Source organism: Dipodomys spectabilis, unplaced genomic scaffold, assembly GCF_019054845.1.
Source record: "Dipodomys spectabilis isolate Male_0828 unplaced genomic scaffold, ASM1905484v1 ptg000166l, whole genome shotgun sequence".
In the NCBI taxonomy this organism is placed as follows: Eukaryota; Metazoa; Chordata; class Mammalia; order Rodentia; family Heteromyidae; genus Dipodomys; species Dipodomys spectabilis.
The window spans coordinates 1,908,872-1,925,711 of NW_024870843.1; the positions used below are offsets into that span (position 1 = coordinate 1,908,872).

At 37.7% G+C, this 16,840-nt stretch overlaps 1 non-coding gene across 1 annotated transcript; it reads left to right on the plus strand.

Annotated features, from left to right (window-relative positions):
- Positions 1–16,515: 16,515 nt before the first annotated feature.
- Positions 16,516–16,622, plus strand: LOC122119399. Its single transcript, XR_006149558.1, has one exon. It is a non-coding gene; the product is annotated as a U6 spliceosomal RNA (small nuclear RNA).
- Positions 16,623–16,840: the final 218 nt, after the last annotated feature.

Genomic DNA, 16,840 nt, shown 5'->3' on the forward strand with positions numbered 1-16,840 from the left:
TACATACATAGACAGATAGATAGATAGATAGATAGATAGATAGATAGATAGATAGATAGATAGATAGATAGATAGATAGATAGATAGATTTTTTTTGGTCATTCGTGGGACTTGAACTCTGGGCTTAGGTGCTGTCCAAGTGCTCTTCAGCTCAAGGCAAGAGCTCTACCGCTTTAGACCTAGCACCACTTCCAGTTTTCTGGTAGTTAATTGGAGATAAGAATCTCATGGAATTTCCTGCCTGAGCTGGCATTGAACTGTGATCCTCAGATCTCAGCCTCCTTAGTAGCTAGAATTATAGGCATGAGACAAGGGCACCCGACTATACTTATATCTGAGATTGTTAGTGAAACAAAGGGTACAGAAACTATTATTCTTATCATGAAAGGACTTCACACTGACAGGTATAATTACAAGAAGAAAAATAATAACTATTTACAGTGGCACAAAAATCCCTTAGGTTGGGCTGGGAAGGTGGCTCAGTGGTAGAGCGCTTGCCTTGCATGCCTGAGGCCCTGGGTTCGATTCCTCAGCACTACATAAGCAAAAAGAAAAAAGCCGGAAGTGTGCTGTGGCTCAAGTGGTAGAGCGCTAGCCTTGAGCTGAAGAGCTGAGGGACAGCGCCCAGGCCCAGAGTTCAGGCCCCATAACCGGACCCAAAAAAAAAAATCCCTTAGGTGCCTAGCAAGACAGCATGTGTTTCCAGACACTGCATGTGGTGTGAGCAGTATGCAACCCAAACGACTGTGGAAGATATTGGACCCTAAAAAACCTGACAATTGCATAAACACTGCCCTCTATGACAGATTTAGCAAGGCTTATCTTAGAGATTCTTGTTAGGGACATGATGAGTAAATTTATAGTTTAGTTGTGATTACAGAACTCTTTTACACATATCACTCAACCATTAACCATATTTAACATAGTTTCTATTGCTCTAACATATATTCTTGGCTCAGTAAACTGTTTTTTGTTTGTGAAAACTTAGCTGCTAAAAACATAGACATGGGTTTTTAATATTTTTGAAATTACTGTCTGCATAATGTATGAGATGAGCTTCTCTTTACCATATCATAGGAATAAACTTAATCTGATTCAAACTTGGAAACAGGTAGCTTGTTCTCTCTCCTAGAAAACCATCAAGATAGATTTCTTTACATGTAAACAGACCTTCATTTACTTGCAAAAGTCTGTCAGTGAGTCAAACCTAAATCACCCAAGTGAGGTGAATTCTTCTCTCATGCTTTCTTTACATTAAAAATGGTAAGAACTGTTCAGTAATGTGCAATCTTTTTTATATGAAGTGTGACTCCTATTTTCCATAATATGAATCAAGCAGAGGAATCAGTTTAAGATGTGAAAGAGCCTTAAAAAGAGTCTCAGACCTTGAAAATTGTCCTGGGTTTGAATTTTTGGGGAAATATCCCTTTTCAAAGACAAAGGACTCATTTTTTAATATTGTGCTGGTACTGGGTTTGCACTCCTGGCCTTGAGCTCTATCAGGGCTTTAAATCTCAATGTTTGCTCTATACCACCTGAGCCACACCTTCACTTCTTCCATTTACCACAAGTGGAGAAAATCTCTTAGTTTATCTACTTGGAATAGCTTCGAATTGCAATTGTCAAATTTGAACTTACAGACTATCTAGGTGTAAGCCACTGGTGCTGTGCTAAAACTCACTTCTTAAGAATAAAAAATCACAACAAGAGGAGAAAAAATATTTGTTCAATTATTTATGTGTTGTCTGATAAACCAAAGCACTTGCTACTGGAAGAGAAAAAGAGAGAAGATAGAGATGAGTATGCAGGAGAGAGACACAAAGAAAGAAGAAAGGAAGGGAGGTTAAAAGAGGGGAGGGGAGTGGAAGGGAGGATACCAGAGGAGGGGTAGCTGAGTAGAATTGTCTACTCCTCACTAAGGTTTTGTTGGACAATCAGTACCTTTGCATTTATATAGCCAAAGCTTTTTATTTTTGGTAGTAGTAAGCTGAGATATAAAATACCAATTTACGGGTAATAACCCATTATTTTGCTTCCTTCTGCACCAAGGAAGCCACAGTTAGGTTACTGTCAGAGAGAAGGCAAGAGTAAGCAACTTAAGTGATTCTGAGAAACAATAATTGACATGCCAGGAATGCGCCCTTGTGTGGTGAAGTCAAGCATCACTCTTGTTCCCTGCTCCAGTCTTCCTCTCAACAAGAACAGCAGAAACAGAAGAGGACGGAGATATCTGAGTAATGATCATCTCTCTGTTTACCCTCATTCCTTGGTCTCTCAAAAATTAAAGGGAAAGGAGACTTAACCTGAACTAGTGGGGAACATGAGAGGAAAAAGTTCAGTCTAACTTATTGTGAAACTTTAAAAATAATTGGAGCAGCATTTCAAATACTGAAATAAAACTTTTTAAATTATTACCAAAAAGTAACTCGAAATTTATCGAAAATTCAGAATACTACAGATCTCACTACATAGTGGAATCTGAAAATTGAAACTGATTCCTGCTTCTATCATCAGAGATTGAAGATCGTCCCTAAACGTCCAATACTAGGTAAATTACCCTTGATATTCACCTATACTTTGTGAATATAATGCAGAAAATATGACTTTAAATTTAGACTGCTGAATTGATAAACGATGGGAATTCATGATGGATAACATAATGCTGACAGCATGGAAATTATTTCCCTTCCATTTACAGTGTGTAGAGAATAAAAATACTCTATTGGATGGCCCTGAAATCCAATTCTAAATTTACGACAGAAGGTGAATAGTAAAGATCTATCTTTGCCATTCTGAGATTAGAAAGGTGGAGACATATACTCATTTATGTAGGTCAAATATGGAAGAGAGGATGTGGCAAGCCCATAGCCAAATGCGAAAGTAGAGATATTTAACAAAATACCATGAAGTTGAAACATGTCTTAAAAGGGGATCTGGGCTAAAAGGGAGTAGGGTAGAAGAATGGAGAGGGAAATGATGGACTAATGCAGTCATAACATTCAATGTACACATGTTAGAATATAAGTAGGAAACACGGAGGGATAGGTGGGTTTGGGGTAAGGGAAGGAAGAAAAATGTGAAGTTTGATAATGATCCAGATGCACTGTATATTGAAATGCACATACACTCTGTTCAACACTGACATGATGAAGCAAAACCCCTTTGCACAACTAGCTAAACACAAATTTTTTTGAGGTTTTAATATTCAGAGACCAGAAGCATAAACCTTTAGAGATGAATAAGAAGAGAGAATTGACATATTGTTGAGGCTTGTTTCCCTTTCAATATACAAAATTTAATGTGTCAAGTCTGCTGCAAATACAAATTTTATTTTGCCTATTCTTTTAAGCAAATTGCTTAAAATGTAGAGAACCAAATTCCAATATCCGTTCATTTCCAATAAAAAAATCTTATGCACCTTTAAGTTTCTCAGTTATTTCTAAATACCTTAATGCAATGCATTATTGGAACTAATTTCATTACATAGTTAAATTTTTTGTTGTTGTTGTGAAAATACTGTACAAAGGGGTTTCAATTACATGTGCAAGATAATGAGTACATTTCTTATCAAGCATTGTAGCCTCCTCCTTTGTTTCCCCTTCCCATAACTTCCCGTCCTTTCCCCGTTCCCCACCCAATCCTCCCCCCGAACAAAATTTTAAAGTTTGTTTTCGACATAATGAATTGTACATCTCATTGTTGTAATGGGTCCAACTGTATCACTATTATTTAAAAGATTTGTTTTTTCCCTTCCCGTCTACAAATTATACCAACATCAAGTACAGTGAAAGCAGGGTTTGTACAGTGGGGGAGGAACATACAAAGCAAAAAAGAAATAATCTTATAAATGTGTTAGAAACAATCACATGAAAGGAAAAAACATTTGAATATATAGCTTAGGGTTCATTTCCCTAACATCAACTTGTCTGAGAGTTTCTGTGTCTCAGATATATACTAGTTATTGCAAATAAGGGAAACCGGGCTGGGAAGGTGGCTCAGTGGTAGAGCACTTGCCTTGCATGCATGAGGCCCTGGGTTCGATTCTTCAGCACCACATAAGCAAAAAGAAAAAAGCCGGAAGTGGCGCTTTGGCTCAAGTGGTAGAGCACTAGCCTTGAGCTGAAGAGATGAGGGACAGTGCCCAGGCCCAGAGTTCTGGCCCCACGACTGGACCCAAAAAACAAAAACAAAAAAAACGAAGACAAAAAAACAAAAAAAAGCAAATAAGGGAAACCATGGCACTTATGTTTCTTTGGGCCTGGCTTACGTCACTTAATATATATTTTCCAAGTCTTTCCATTTCCTAACAAATGGGGCCAATGTCATTCTTTCTGATGGAGGCATAGAATTCCAGTGTATATATATACCACATTTTGTTGATGTACTCATCTACTAAGGGTTGGTTCCATATATTAGCTATGGTAAATAATGATGCAATAAACATAGTTGTGCTGGAAGCTCTACTGTGGTCTTGGATTTGAACATTTGGGTAAAAACCCAAAGTGGGATTGCTGGGTCATACAGGAGCTCTATGTGTAGAATTTTGAGGAACCTCAATACTGATTTCCAAACTGGTTGAACAAGTTTACACTCCCATCAACAATACAGTAGTGTTCCCTTCTGTCCACATCCCCTCCAGCATCTGTTGTTATTAGAGTTCTTGCTTATAGCCATTCTAACGGGGGTGAGGTGGTATCTCAATGTTGTTTTGATTTACATTTCTTTTATGGCTAGGGATGTTGAGCATTTCTTCATGTGTCTATTGGCCATCCTTCTTTCCTCTTCAAAGAAGGTTCTCTTTAAGTCTTTAGCCCACTTATTTATTGGGCAGTTGTTTTTTTGAAGATTTGTTGGGGGATTTAAATTTTTGAGTTACAGGTATATTTTAGATATGAGACCAGTGTCCATTTTATGGCTAGTGAAGATCTTCTCCCAATCTGTGGGCTTTCTGATAATCTTGCTAGCTATGTCCTTTGTCAGGCAGAAGCTCTGCAATTTTAGGCAATCCCATTTGTCCAACCTTTCTTTGATTTGTTGTGTTTCTGGGTCTCTATTAAGAAAATTTCGGACTGTGCCAACAAGACCTAGGGTTTCTCCTATTCCATTCTGTAATGTTTTCATAGTGTCTGCTTTGAGTACTAGGTCTTTGATCCATTTGGAGTTTATTCTCGTACAGGGTGATGTATAAGGATGTAGCTTTAGTGTTCTGCAAGTAGTTATCCAATTTTGCCAGCACCATTTACTGAACAGACTGTCTTTCTTCCATTCTATTTTTTAGCTCCTTTACCGGAGTTTAGATAGCTATAGGTCTGTAAGTTCATTTCTGGGTTTTCAATTCTATTCCATTGGTCCTGAGGTCTGTTCTTGTGCCAGTACCAAGCTGTTTTGATTACTATGGCTTTGTAGTTGAATTTGAATTTGGTATTGATATTCTTCCAGCAGTGTTCTTTCTGTTAAGGATCATTTTTGCTATTCAGAGTCTTTTATTGTTCCATATGAATTTTTTGATTGCCTCTTCTATTTCCTTGAAGAATAAGGTTGGAATATTGATAGATACCGCATTAAATTTGTAGATAGCCTTGGGAAGTATTGCAATTTTCACGATGTTGATCTTTTCCAATCCAGGAACATGGGAGTTTTTGCCACTTTCTAATTTCAGTTTTGATTACCTTTTTCAATTTTTTAAAGTTTTCATCATAGAGGTCATTTGCTTCTTTGGTTAAATTAATTCCTAGGTATTTTATTCTTTGTGGGGCTATTACGAGTGGAGTTGCTTTCCTAATTTCAGCCACTCTTTTCTTATTGTTTGGCATACAGAAAATCCATTGATTTTTGAGGGTTAATTTTTTTTTTTGGTTCGGTTGTGAGGCCTGAACTCTGGGCCTGAGCACTGTCCCTCAGCTCTTCAGCTCAAGGCTAGCGCCCTACCACTTGAGCCACAATGCCACTTCCAGCTTTTTTTCTTTTTGCTTTATGTGGTGCTGAGGAATCGAACCCAGGACCTCAGGCATGCAAGGCAAGCACTCTACCACTGAGCCAACTTCCCAGCCCCTTGAGGGTTAATTTTATACCCTGCTACTTTGCCAGAGTTTTGAATCAGCTTGAGTAATTTGGGAGTGGACTCTGTGCGATTCTTTAAATACAAGACCATGTCATCTGCAAAGAGGGAGAGTTTTACTTCTTCCTTCCCTATTTGGGTCCCTCTTATATTTGCATCTTGCTTTATTGCTGTAGTTAGGCATTCCAATACTAGATTGAAGAGAAATGGAGAAAGTGGGCATCCTTGTCTCATTCCTGAGTTAAGAGGAAATAGCTTTAGTTTTTTACCATTTAGTATAATGCTGGCTATAGGTTTGTCATATACAGCCTTTATTGTATTGAGGAATGTTCCATGGATTCCTAATTTTTCCAGAACCTTCATAAAAAGGGGTGTTGGATCTTGTCAATTGCTTTTTCTGTATCTATTGAGATAGCCATGTGGTTCTTATCCTTGCTTCTGTTGATGTGATGAATTATATTATTTGATTTGCATATATTAAACCAGCTTTGCATCCCTGAAATGAATCCTGTTTGATCGTGGTGTATGATTTTTTGGAGGAATTGTTGAAGTAGATTGGCCAAAATTTTGTTGAGAAGTTTTGCATCAATGTTCATCAAAGAAATGGGTCTATACTTCTCTTTCCTTGATGAGTCCCTCCCTGGTTTTGGGATGTGTGTTATGATGGCCTCATAGAATGAGTTCCATAGTGAACTTTCTCTTTCAGTTTCATTGAAGAGTTGGAGGAGTATATTTGTGATGTCTGTTTTGAAGGCCTTATAGAATTCCGCTGTAAAACCATTTGGTCCTGGCCTTTTCTTAGGTGGGAGGTCTCTTATTGCTGTTTCTATTTCAATGCTTGATATAGGCCTTTTAAGATAGTTTGACTCATCTTGGCTTAGTTTTGGCATGTCAGTATTTGCTAGGATAAGGTCCATTTCTGCCAAGTTCTCAAACTTATTAGTAGAAAGGTTTTAGAAGCATTCCCTTATAATGTTCTGAATCTTAGTTGTTTCTGTGATGATGTTTCCATTCTCATCTCTGAGTTTATTTGGGTGTGTTCTCTTTGTTTTTCTGATAAGATTTGCTAAGGGTGTGTCAATTTTGTTAATTTTTTCGAAGAATTAACTCTTTGGTTTCTTGATTCTTTCTTTTTTTTACATTCCAATTCATTTAATTATGATTTAATTTTAATTATTCATTTCCATCTACTGGATTGCGTTTACCTCGGTGCTCTTTTACAAGGAGGCTCAGATGTCGCATTAAAGTGGTTTCAGATCTCTCTAATTTGTTGATGTAGGAATTCAGAGGTATAAACTTGCCTCTGAATACTGTGTTTGCTGTGTCTCAGAGGAGCTAGTAATTGGTGTGTTCATTTTTGTTGAATATCATGAACATTTGAATTTCCTTCCTGATGTCTTCCATGACTTTCTTTGGTGGCTTTTGATGTTGAGTTCTAATCACATTCCCTTGTGGTCTCAGAGAATACAAGTTGTAACTTCAATGTTTCTGAATTTGGACAAGTTTGCTTTTTGGCCTAAAATGTCTATTTTGGAAAATGTTCCATGTGCTGCTGAGAAAAACATATTGTCTAATGCTGCTGGGTGAAATATTCAGTAGATGTCTGTTAAAACTAGTTGGTCTATGCAGTTGTTTATATCTGTGGTTTCTCTGTTGAGTTTTTGCGAAGTTCATTTATCTAGTGGGGAAAGTTGTGTGTTAAAGTCCCCAACAATTAATGTCTATGGATATTTGTAGGATTTGAGGGAAAGCAGTGTTTCTTGGATGAATTAGTGTGCTCCGTTGTTTGGCAAATAGATATTTAGAATTGTAATATCCTCCTGAAGGAGTGATCCCTTAATTAGTATGTACCGACCTCTTCAGTAATTTTAATTAAAAGTTTATTTTATCTGATATTAAGATTGCAACTCCTTCCTGTTTATGGGGGCTGTTTGCTTGGTAGATTTTTTTCCAGCCTTTAAAATTGAAAATGTGTTTGTTTTTGTGGGCAAGATGTGACTCCTGAAGGAGCAGATAGAAGGATCTTGCTTTTTAATCCAAGTAGACAGACTTTGTCACTTAATTGGAGATTTAAGTCCGTTAATGTTGAGAGATAGAACTGAGAGGTATTTCAGAGTTCCTTCCATTTTATCCAACTACTTCGGGGCTGCTGCAACTGTGTTCTTCCTATGGTTCTTGGATTCTCACTTTGGGTGCTGTTTCTTGGCCTTTATTGTGGTCTTGTTGGTTTTCTCTGTGTAGGACACCTTTAAGATGCTTTTGTAGGGCTGGTTTGGTGGGGATATATTGTTTCAATTTTTGTTTGCTATGGAAGGGTTTTATTTGACCTCCGATTATTAAGGAGAGTATAACTGGGTAAAGTATTCTTTGTTGATAGTTGTTTGTCTTTAGGGCATGGCCTACATCAATCTAGGCTCTTCTTGCTTTGATTGTCTCTGCTGAGAAATCTGAGGTGATTCTAATTGTTTTCCCTTTATAGGTGATTGATCTTTTCTCCATGACAACTTTAAGGATCTTTTCCTTGGTCTGAATTAATCCTGTGCACATTTAAGTGACAATGGGATGTCCTGTTCTGGTCTAGTCTATTGGGAGTTCTAAAAGCTTCTTGTATCTGAATAGACCTATCTTTTTGCATGTTTGGGATGTTCTCTGCTAGGATCCTGTTAAACAAATTTCCTAGACCATTGACTTCTGGCTCTAGGTGCTCCTCTACACCCATTATCCTCAGATTAGGCCTTCTAATGGTGTCTTCCAAGTGTTGAATGTTGAATAGATCTCTCATATTTCTTGAATTTGTCTTGGATGGTTGTATGTACTTTCTCTATAATATCTAGGCTGTCTTCTATCCTCAGGATTCAATCTTCTGCATGGCCTATCCTACTATCCAGACTTTCTACTTTTTTTTCCTTCTAGTTGGTCGGTTTTTATGGCTTCTAATTCTTTGTTGGATCTTTGTTTTAGATCTTGTATGAAATTCTTTCCTTCCTTAATTTGGTGATCAGTGTTTATTCTCAAATCACTTAGTTGGTTGGTTATGGTTTCCTTGGACTCCCATTCCTTCTGTTGGGATCTATTCAGCATTCCCTTTGTGGACTCCTTGACTTCTTTCAGTTCTCTGTTTATGGATTCCATGAATGCCTCTATTGATCATTGTGCATGCTCATCCCGCTCTTTCAATTCCTGTATTACTCTTTGATTAGCTTCCTCATGTTCATGCAATTCCTATAGTTCTCTTTGACTGACATCAGCCTACTCACACAATTCCTTTATTTCTCTTTGAGTGTTTACAAGCTGCTCATGCAATTCTTTTATCTATCTTTGAGTAGTTTCTCACGCCTATGAGCTTCCTGTTTTGATCTTTGGTTTGCCTCCTCTCTCTCTATCATGCTCATACAGAGTCTATTGCAGGTTTTCAATCTTTTTATTTACCATGTTTTCCATTAGTGTTTGTAGAGCTTTTTGGGAGCTCTCCTCTGGATTATTCATTATCTGTTCTGTCCACTGATTATCATGAGTGCGAGTTGAGATACCCGGACTTGCCATTTTTCTTGTGTTTTTCCGGCTTATTCTTCCCATTTGGGATGAGAGTAACACCAGTTTGGTGGTAGAAAACTATCTTAAAGCAAGCATCAACAAAGTCTGTAGTTGCACAGTCAAAAGCCTTCAGATATAATCTAGTTCAACAGATACATTTTTCAACATCATACAACGATGTATTAATAGGCTATAAACCGCAAAGAAGAATTTGGCAAACCAGAAATTATTAGGTTTAGCGAGAAATGTGGGTATAAATAGTAATAGAAAGATGTGGAAAGGTAGAGGGAGAGCTAACTTAGTCCTAATCTCAAATCAGGAAATAGGTTCGATAGAATGATATTAGAGACCAGGAAAAATAGAAAGAGAAAGAAAAGACAAGCAAAAATAGTAAAACAAAAATTAAAAATAAAACACTTAAAAATGATGCAAATTAAAAACGTAATATTCAGAGAAGGACGGGAATAAGATAAGAGAAGGGGAGGGATAGAAAGGAGATGTGAAAAGTTAAAAAATAAGAATGCTTATTTACCATAGCTAAGATATAGAACCAACCCAGATGCCCCTCAGTAGATGAATGGATCAAGAAAATGTGGTATATATACACAATGGAATTCTATGCCTCCATCAGAAAGAATGACATTGTCCCATTTGTTAGGAAATGGAAAAACTTGGAAAAAATTATATTAAGTGAAGTAAGCCAGGCCCAAAGAAACGTAGGTCCCATGGTTTCCCTTATTTGTAATATCTAGTATATGTATGAGTCAAGCGGAAAAGGTCAGATAATGTGATGTCAGGAAAATGAACCCTTAGATGTGTATTTTAATGTTTTTTTTCTTTCATGCATGTGTTTCTAACACATTTATAAGATTATCTCTTTGTTGCTTTTTATGTCCCTCCCCCACAGTATAACCCCTGCTTTCACTATATTTGATGTCACTATAACTTGTGGAGGAGATGGGGAAAAACCAGTTGTTTAAGGATACAGGTGGACCTGTTGCAACAATGAGAAGTACAAGTTGTCATGTCCAAAACGAGCTTTACAACGTTAGTGCGGGGGGGGGGGAAGAGGGTGAAGGGGGGGAAGGAGAAGGATTGGGATTAGGGGGGGAGGGGGGAGGCTGGGAAAGGATGTGAAGGGTAAACAAAGGAGGAGGCTGCAATGCTTGGCAAGAAATGTAAGCATTATCCTGCCCATATAACTGTAACTCCTCTGTACAATATGTTCACAAATAAAATTAAATAAAATTTAAAAAAAAATAAGAATGCTTAAAATTTTATATAGGTATATAGAGGTAGTACAGCTATTAAGGAATTTAAGTCTAAGAGGTTTTGAATTCAGTAATAAATTTCTGGATTGTGTGTATAAAATGGGGGATAAGGTCTAATAATCTACTACAGGTATATCTGAGAATGAGCAGAACAGCGTTTAAATCACGCAAAGAAGAACGAAAGAGAAGAAAAAGTGAAAAGAATGAAAAAGAAAGGAAAAAGGGTCAAAAAGTAAGTAGAGCTAAACAAAAATGAAAAGAAAGCAAACACATACATATACCCCTAAAATAAAAATTAGAAGAAGAAGAAAAAAAAAGTTAATAGAAAACAATTTTTAAAGTTAAATATTAAAAATTAAAAATTTTCTTAATAGAGACCCAGAAACACAAAAAAAGGTTGGACAAACTTGATTGCATGCAATTGCAGAACTTCTGCCTGGCAAAGGACATAGCTAGCAAGATCACTAGAAAGGCCATGGATTGGGAGAAGATCTTCACTAGCCATACAACGGACAAGGGTCTCATATCTAAAATATACTTGGAACTCAAAAAATTAAATCCCCCAACAACAAATCCTCAAAGAAACAACTACCCAATAAATAAGTGGGCTAAAGGCTTAAAAAGAAACTTCTCTGAAGAAGAAAGAAGGATGGACAATAGACACACGAAGAAATGCTCAACCTCCCTAGCCATAAAAGAAATGCAAATCAAAACAACATTAAGATACCACCTCACCCCAATTAGAATGGCAAAAAACAAGAACTCTAATAACAACAGATGCTGAAGGGGATGTAGACAGAAGGGAACCTTACTTCATTGTTGGTGGGAGTGTAAACTTGTTCAACCACTTTTCTAAAGTAGTATGGAGGTTCCACAAAAGACTCCACATAGAGCTCCCCTATGACCCAGCAATCCCACTTTTGGGCATTTACCCAAATGTTCACAAACAAGACCACACTAAAGCTACTAGCACAAATTTTTTTATTGCAGCATTATTTACTATAGCTAAGATATGGAACCAACACAAATGCCCCTCAGTAGATGAATGGATCAAGACAATGTGGTATATATACACAATGGAATTCTATGCCTCCATCAGAAAGAATGACATTGCCCCATTTGTTAGGAAATGGAAAGACATGGAAAAAATTATATTAAGTGAAGTAAGCCAAGCTCAAAGAAACATAGGTCCCCTGATTTCCCTTATTTGCAATAGTTAGTATATGTATGAGTCAAGCAGAAAAGGTCAGATAATGTGATGTTAGGAAAATAAACCCTAAGATATATATTTATATGTTTTTTTTCTTTCATGCATTTGTTTCTAACGCATGTAGAAGATTATATCTTTGTTGCTTTATATGAACCTCCCCCACAGTATAACCCCTGTTTCACTGTATTTGATCTCGGTATAATTTGTGGAGGGGAAGGGGAAAACAAGTCGTTTAAATAGGGATACATTTGGACCCTTTGCAACAATGAGAAGTATTTGTTCTCATGTCGTAAACAAACTTTACAACTTTGGTGGGGGGGTGGGGGGAGGATTTGGTCGGGGGCAGGGAGAGGCTTATAAGGGCTGGGAAGGGAAAACAAAGGAGGTGGCTACAATGCTTAATAAGAAATGTACTCATTATCTTGCCCATGTAATTGTAACCCTTCTGTACAGTTTTTTTCACAATTAAAAAAAATTAATAAAAGGTACGAAAAGAATACTTTGCTTTTTTGGGGTGAGATGGGAAGATCCTGTATCTCCCTTGTGTCCATAACCAGTCTGTTTTTGGAGTCTCTGGTCTGCTTGTGGTGTTTTATTTTCCTGTAACTTGGTTGTTTTCTTAAGTCAGTTTGTTTGGGTAGGCAGAAAAATGCTTTGCTTTACCCAGGATATTGTCATCCTCCTCCCAGGCTAGTTAAATGGGAGGGATATCTGCTTTGAGTATCCCAAAAGAGGGTGATGGCTGTTTCTTCTAGTTTGGAGATGCTGTGATGGGGCTAGGTTCTGGGTAGAGTTGAGGCCTTTCAGCAAATAGTAGCTTTGCTCTGAGGGGCTAGCATCTGAGAAAGTCACAGAGCCCAGCCAGGAGCCATTCTCAGGGTTTTACTGTTACTGAATTTGACTTGATTGTATAGGCTGTTGTAGGGAGCGGCAGCCTCTGGCTCTGTTTACCCAGTGAAGAAAGCCACTCCTGGGGCTGGTGCAGGACCGGGCTGGGTGAATTTTCCCTGGGTGGAGCTGAGCCTGGCAGTTCAGGTTAGATTCCTGTGACCTGCTAAATGACTTTTTGTTTTCACTCAAGGACTGAGTTGGAGCTAGCTGCACAGCCAGGCTTTTGCCAGTATCAAAGAGGGAAATCTCCGGTAGTGGGCAGGGAGGGGTTGCCTTCCTGTCTCTGCTCCCTGAGAAGGAGTGAGGAAGTCAGGCTTCTACTCACACAGGAGTCTGGTTCCTGGGTCATCTCTGGCCTTGGATCTGAAGGATGAAGTTGTCTGGTCCTTGTCATTTCTTGCTGGTGTTGAGTAGAATCCTCTTGCCTGCTGTGTCTTGTGCCTTTGTCCTAGACTCTCTGTGTTGCAGGTATGGTGGCTATGGCCACCACCGACCCGCCACAGTCGCAACCACGGCTGCTGGTAAGTGCTCAGATTTGTCTCCTTGCCTGGATTTTCCCTCTCTGGCCTAACTCTCTGTACTGTGGTGGCACACTTGGTGTGATTCTCTGGCTTAGGACTCTTCACTGGAGCACTAAAACTGCTTTCTATGTGAGAGCTTGTTTAGCTTCCAGCTTCTCCTCCGCTATCTTCCCAGAACCCTAAATTTAAATTTTAAATGACAAATTCTTTTCAAATACTTTCACTCAGGCACAGGTATGGATAGATAAGTGATGTGGGCAGAATCAGAATTATTCAGAAGGTTGTAAAGGGATGTTTACCGAGTTTTCTCTCGGCTAGATCATAGAATACAGACTGTCCTAAATGGAAAAGCTTAGCCTTCCAAGGTTTTCTGCATATAAAAACTCCATCAACATTTTGACTAACAAGGTATTAGTACCTGGTCACTTTTTTTTTGTCGGTCATGGGTGCTGAACTCTGCGCCCTGGCACTGTCCCTCACCTTTTTAGCTCAAGGGTAGTGCTCTACCACTTGAGCCACCGTGCAACTTCTGGCTCTTTTCTGCTTATGTGGTCCCTAGGAATCGAGCCCAGGGCCTCATGCATGCAAGGCAAGCATTCTACCACTGAGCCAACCTTCCAGACCCTCCATCAACATTTTATTAGAGGATTATTCAAGATTAGCTATATGTTGATTGATAGTGACTGATTATGACAGAAAGTTGAGGGAAAACAATCTACACTTCAGTGAGGTTCTGATTTGTGCTTCACAAACTGTTATGAAAGCTCTACATGATAAATCTAGCAGCTGCATTTCTAAAAAGTACTTCGGTTGTTACATTTTTTGATATTTTCTCAATTCAAGTAGTTCTCCTTGTAGTTCCATACTATTCAATGATGCTGTATTAACTTCTTGTTACAATTTGCAGACTGGTCTTTTTGATGAAATTTGTGCTTTTCAAAATTGCTCTCCAAATTCCATCCACAAACGACATACAAAATTTATCTGAAAAAAATTTGTATCTGTTTATAGTGCATACACTTTTAGTTTTCATTACAAATATAGAATGTAGTAAAAATTCTCATAGCAATTATACTGCACTAGCTTGTGGGTAGATTCTAATGTAAATAATATACTGTGTTCATGTAGAGTTTTTGAGTATCCAAAGTAATAAGCCTGTGGTTCTAAAACCAATACCTTACTTATATTGAGTGACAAATACAATTTCATATAAGCACAGAAGTTTTCCTTGTATCTTTTTAACATATATTTTTTATTATAAATACTGTAAAGAGGGGTTACAGTTACATAAGTAAGGTAATGAGTACATTTCTTATTGAGCATTGTTACCCCCTCCTTTGTTTTTCCCCTACCATTCCTTCCCTTCACACCTCTCCACCTCCCTCTTTCACCCATCCTCTGGTAGAGTGTCTTGTATATTTCATTGTTACATATGTCAACCAGTATCCTTATATCTTAAATGAAGAAATGCTGAATTGATTTATGCTGATTCTACTTGTGTAGACACATCTAAAATCACTGGCCAAGTCCAAGAGCACATAAATGAAATGCCGTCATTTTTTTGTCAGTTGGTATAATTGCGTTTTACACATTTATTGACAGGTTACAAATTATTCTCAAACTTTAAAACATTAAAAATACTTTCTTTTTTTTTCTTATTTTCTTGGCCAGGAAATCAGCAAGACCTCAGTCAGCATTTCTCACGTATGAATTTTCACATGGGTTAGTTAAATGTATATGTAGAGTCCAGTTTTCTTTTTTTTTTTTTTTTTTTTGGTCCGGTCGTGGGGCCTGAACTCTGGGCCTAGGCGCTGTCCCTCAGCTCTTCAGCTCAAGGCTAGCGCTCTACCACTTGAGCCACAGCGCCACTTCCGGCTTTTTTCTTTTTGCTTATGTGGTGCTGAGGAATCGAACCCAGGGCCTCAGGCATGCAAGGCAAGTGCTCTACCACTGAGCCACCTTCCCAGCCCCTAGAGTCCAGTTTTCTGAGGACTCACTCATCTGCCTAGGAATTCATGCTGGTTGTTGGAAAAAGAGCTCAAGTAAGGATGCCATTTAAACCCTTATAACTTTACTCTTTACGAGGTTATTCTCCTGCTACTTTGGGTGTTGAGAGTGTCTACAAGAGTAAGCATTCCCTGAGAGCAGGAAGACACCATATGACTTATACTTACTGAGGTGTCCAAGTGACTTGCTATCACTTGTACTGCATTTTGTAAGTCAAATCTCTCCAAAACTGCCTGTTTTAAGAGATAAGAGGAGTGGTAAATGAACTCTTCCCTAAGTGGTAAAAGAACTCTTCCCAATACATCTTCAACATATATTGTTCCAAGTATTCCCTTTAAGTCATATTCAACAACTGATGAAACTTGTGTTGGCTGTAATTATGTGTCTTTCTCCTTGTGTGCATGTATACATGTGTATATGTATGTGTGTGAATAGTAACATACATGTGTACATTATGGCTTATATCATCATTTATTCCTTGCTAACAAATAAAGTAAGGAATCCCTAAAGTTTTAACAGAAACTGTGTAGTTAAAGTCTTATCTCTTCACTCTGCTTCTTTACACAAAGACTTTGAAACTTCTCACTAATAAAGTTTCCATAAACTCTGAAATGTACATACTTAGTACTTAATGTCTGCTACCATAAATCTTAAATACTTTACAGAAAAGTTTTATACCTTCCAAATAGTCCTATTTTTGGCATATATAAGCAAAATTCCAAAATTAAGCATATTTAAAACATTAAAACTTTTGACAAAACTTAACAGTTGCTGCAATGTTCATTTTGACAGGTGCCTGGTATAGAATAATTGATTTCTTCCTCGTACACATCTCTTGAACTACAAATATCTGGAATTATTTTGTTTTTGGCATGTCTATCCTGATTTTATTCTTAAATGTGTGCTTATGTAAGAAATACATAATTCTAAAATTTAACAACTATTCTTTTGAACTTGCTTTTTGTTGAATTGTCTAGTTTAATAAAATCAATAAAATTATAATTTCTATATAAAAAATGTTCTGTGCTCAATTTAGCATCACATACACTAACATTGGATTGATACAGAGAAGATTAGCATGTACACTGTACAAGGATGTCATGCATATTCTTGGAGCATTCCATATTTTTACAACAGATGCTGAAAGTTATGTGGCCACAAAGGAACCATACTGCATACTTGGTGGGAGTGTAAACTTGTTCAACTACTTTGGAAAGCAGTATGGAGGTTCCTCAGAAGACTCTACATAAAACTCCCCTATGACACAGTAATCCCACTTTTGGGGATTTACCCAAATGATCATAAACAAGACCATACTAAAACTACCAACACAACGATGGTTATTGCA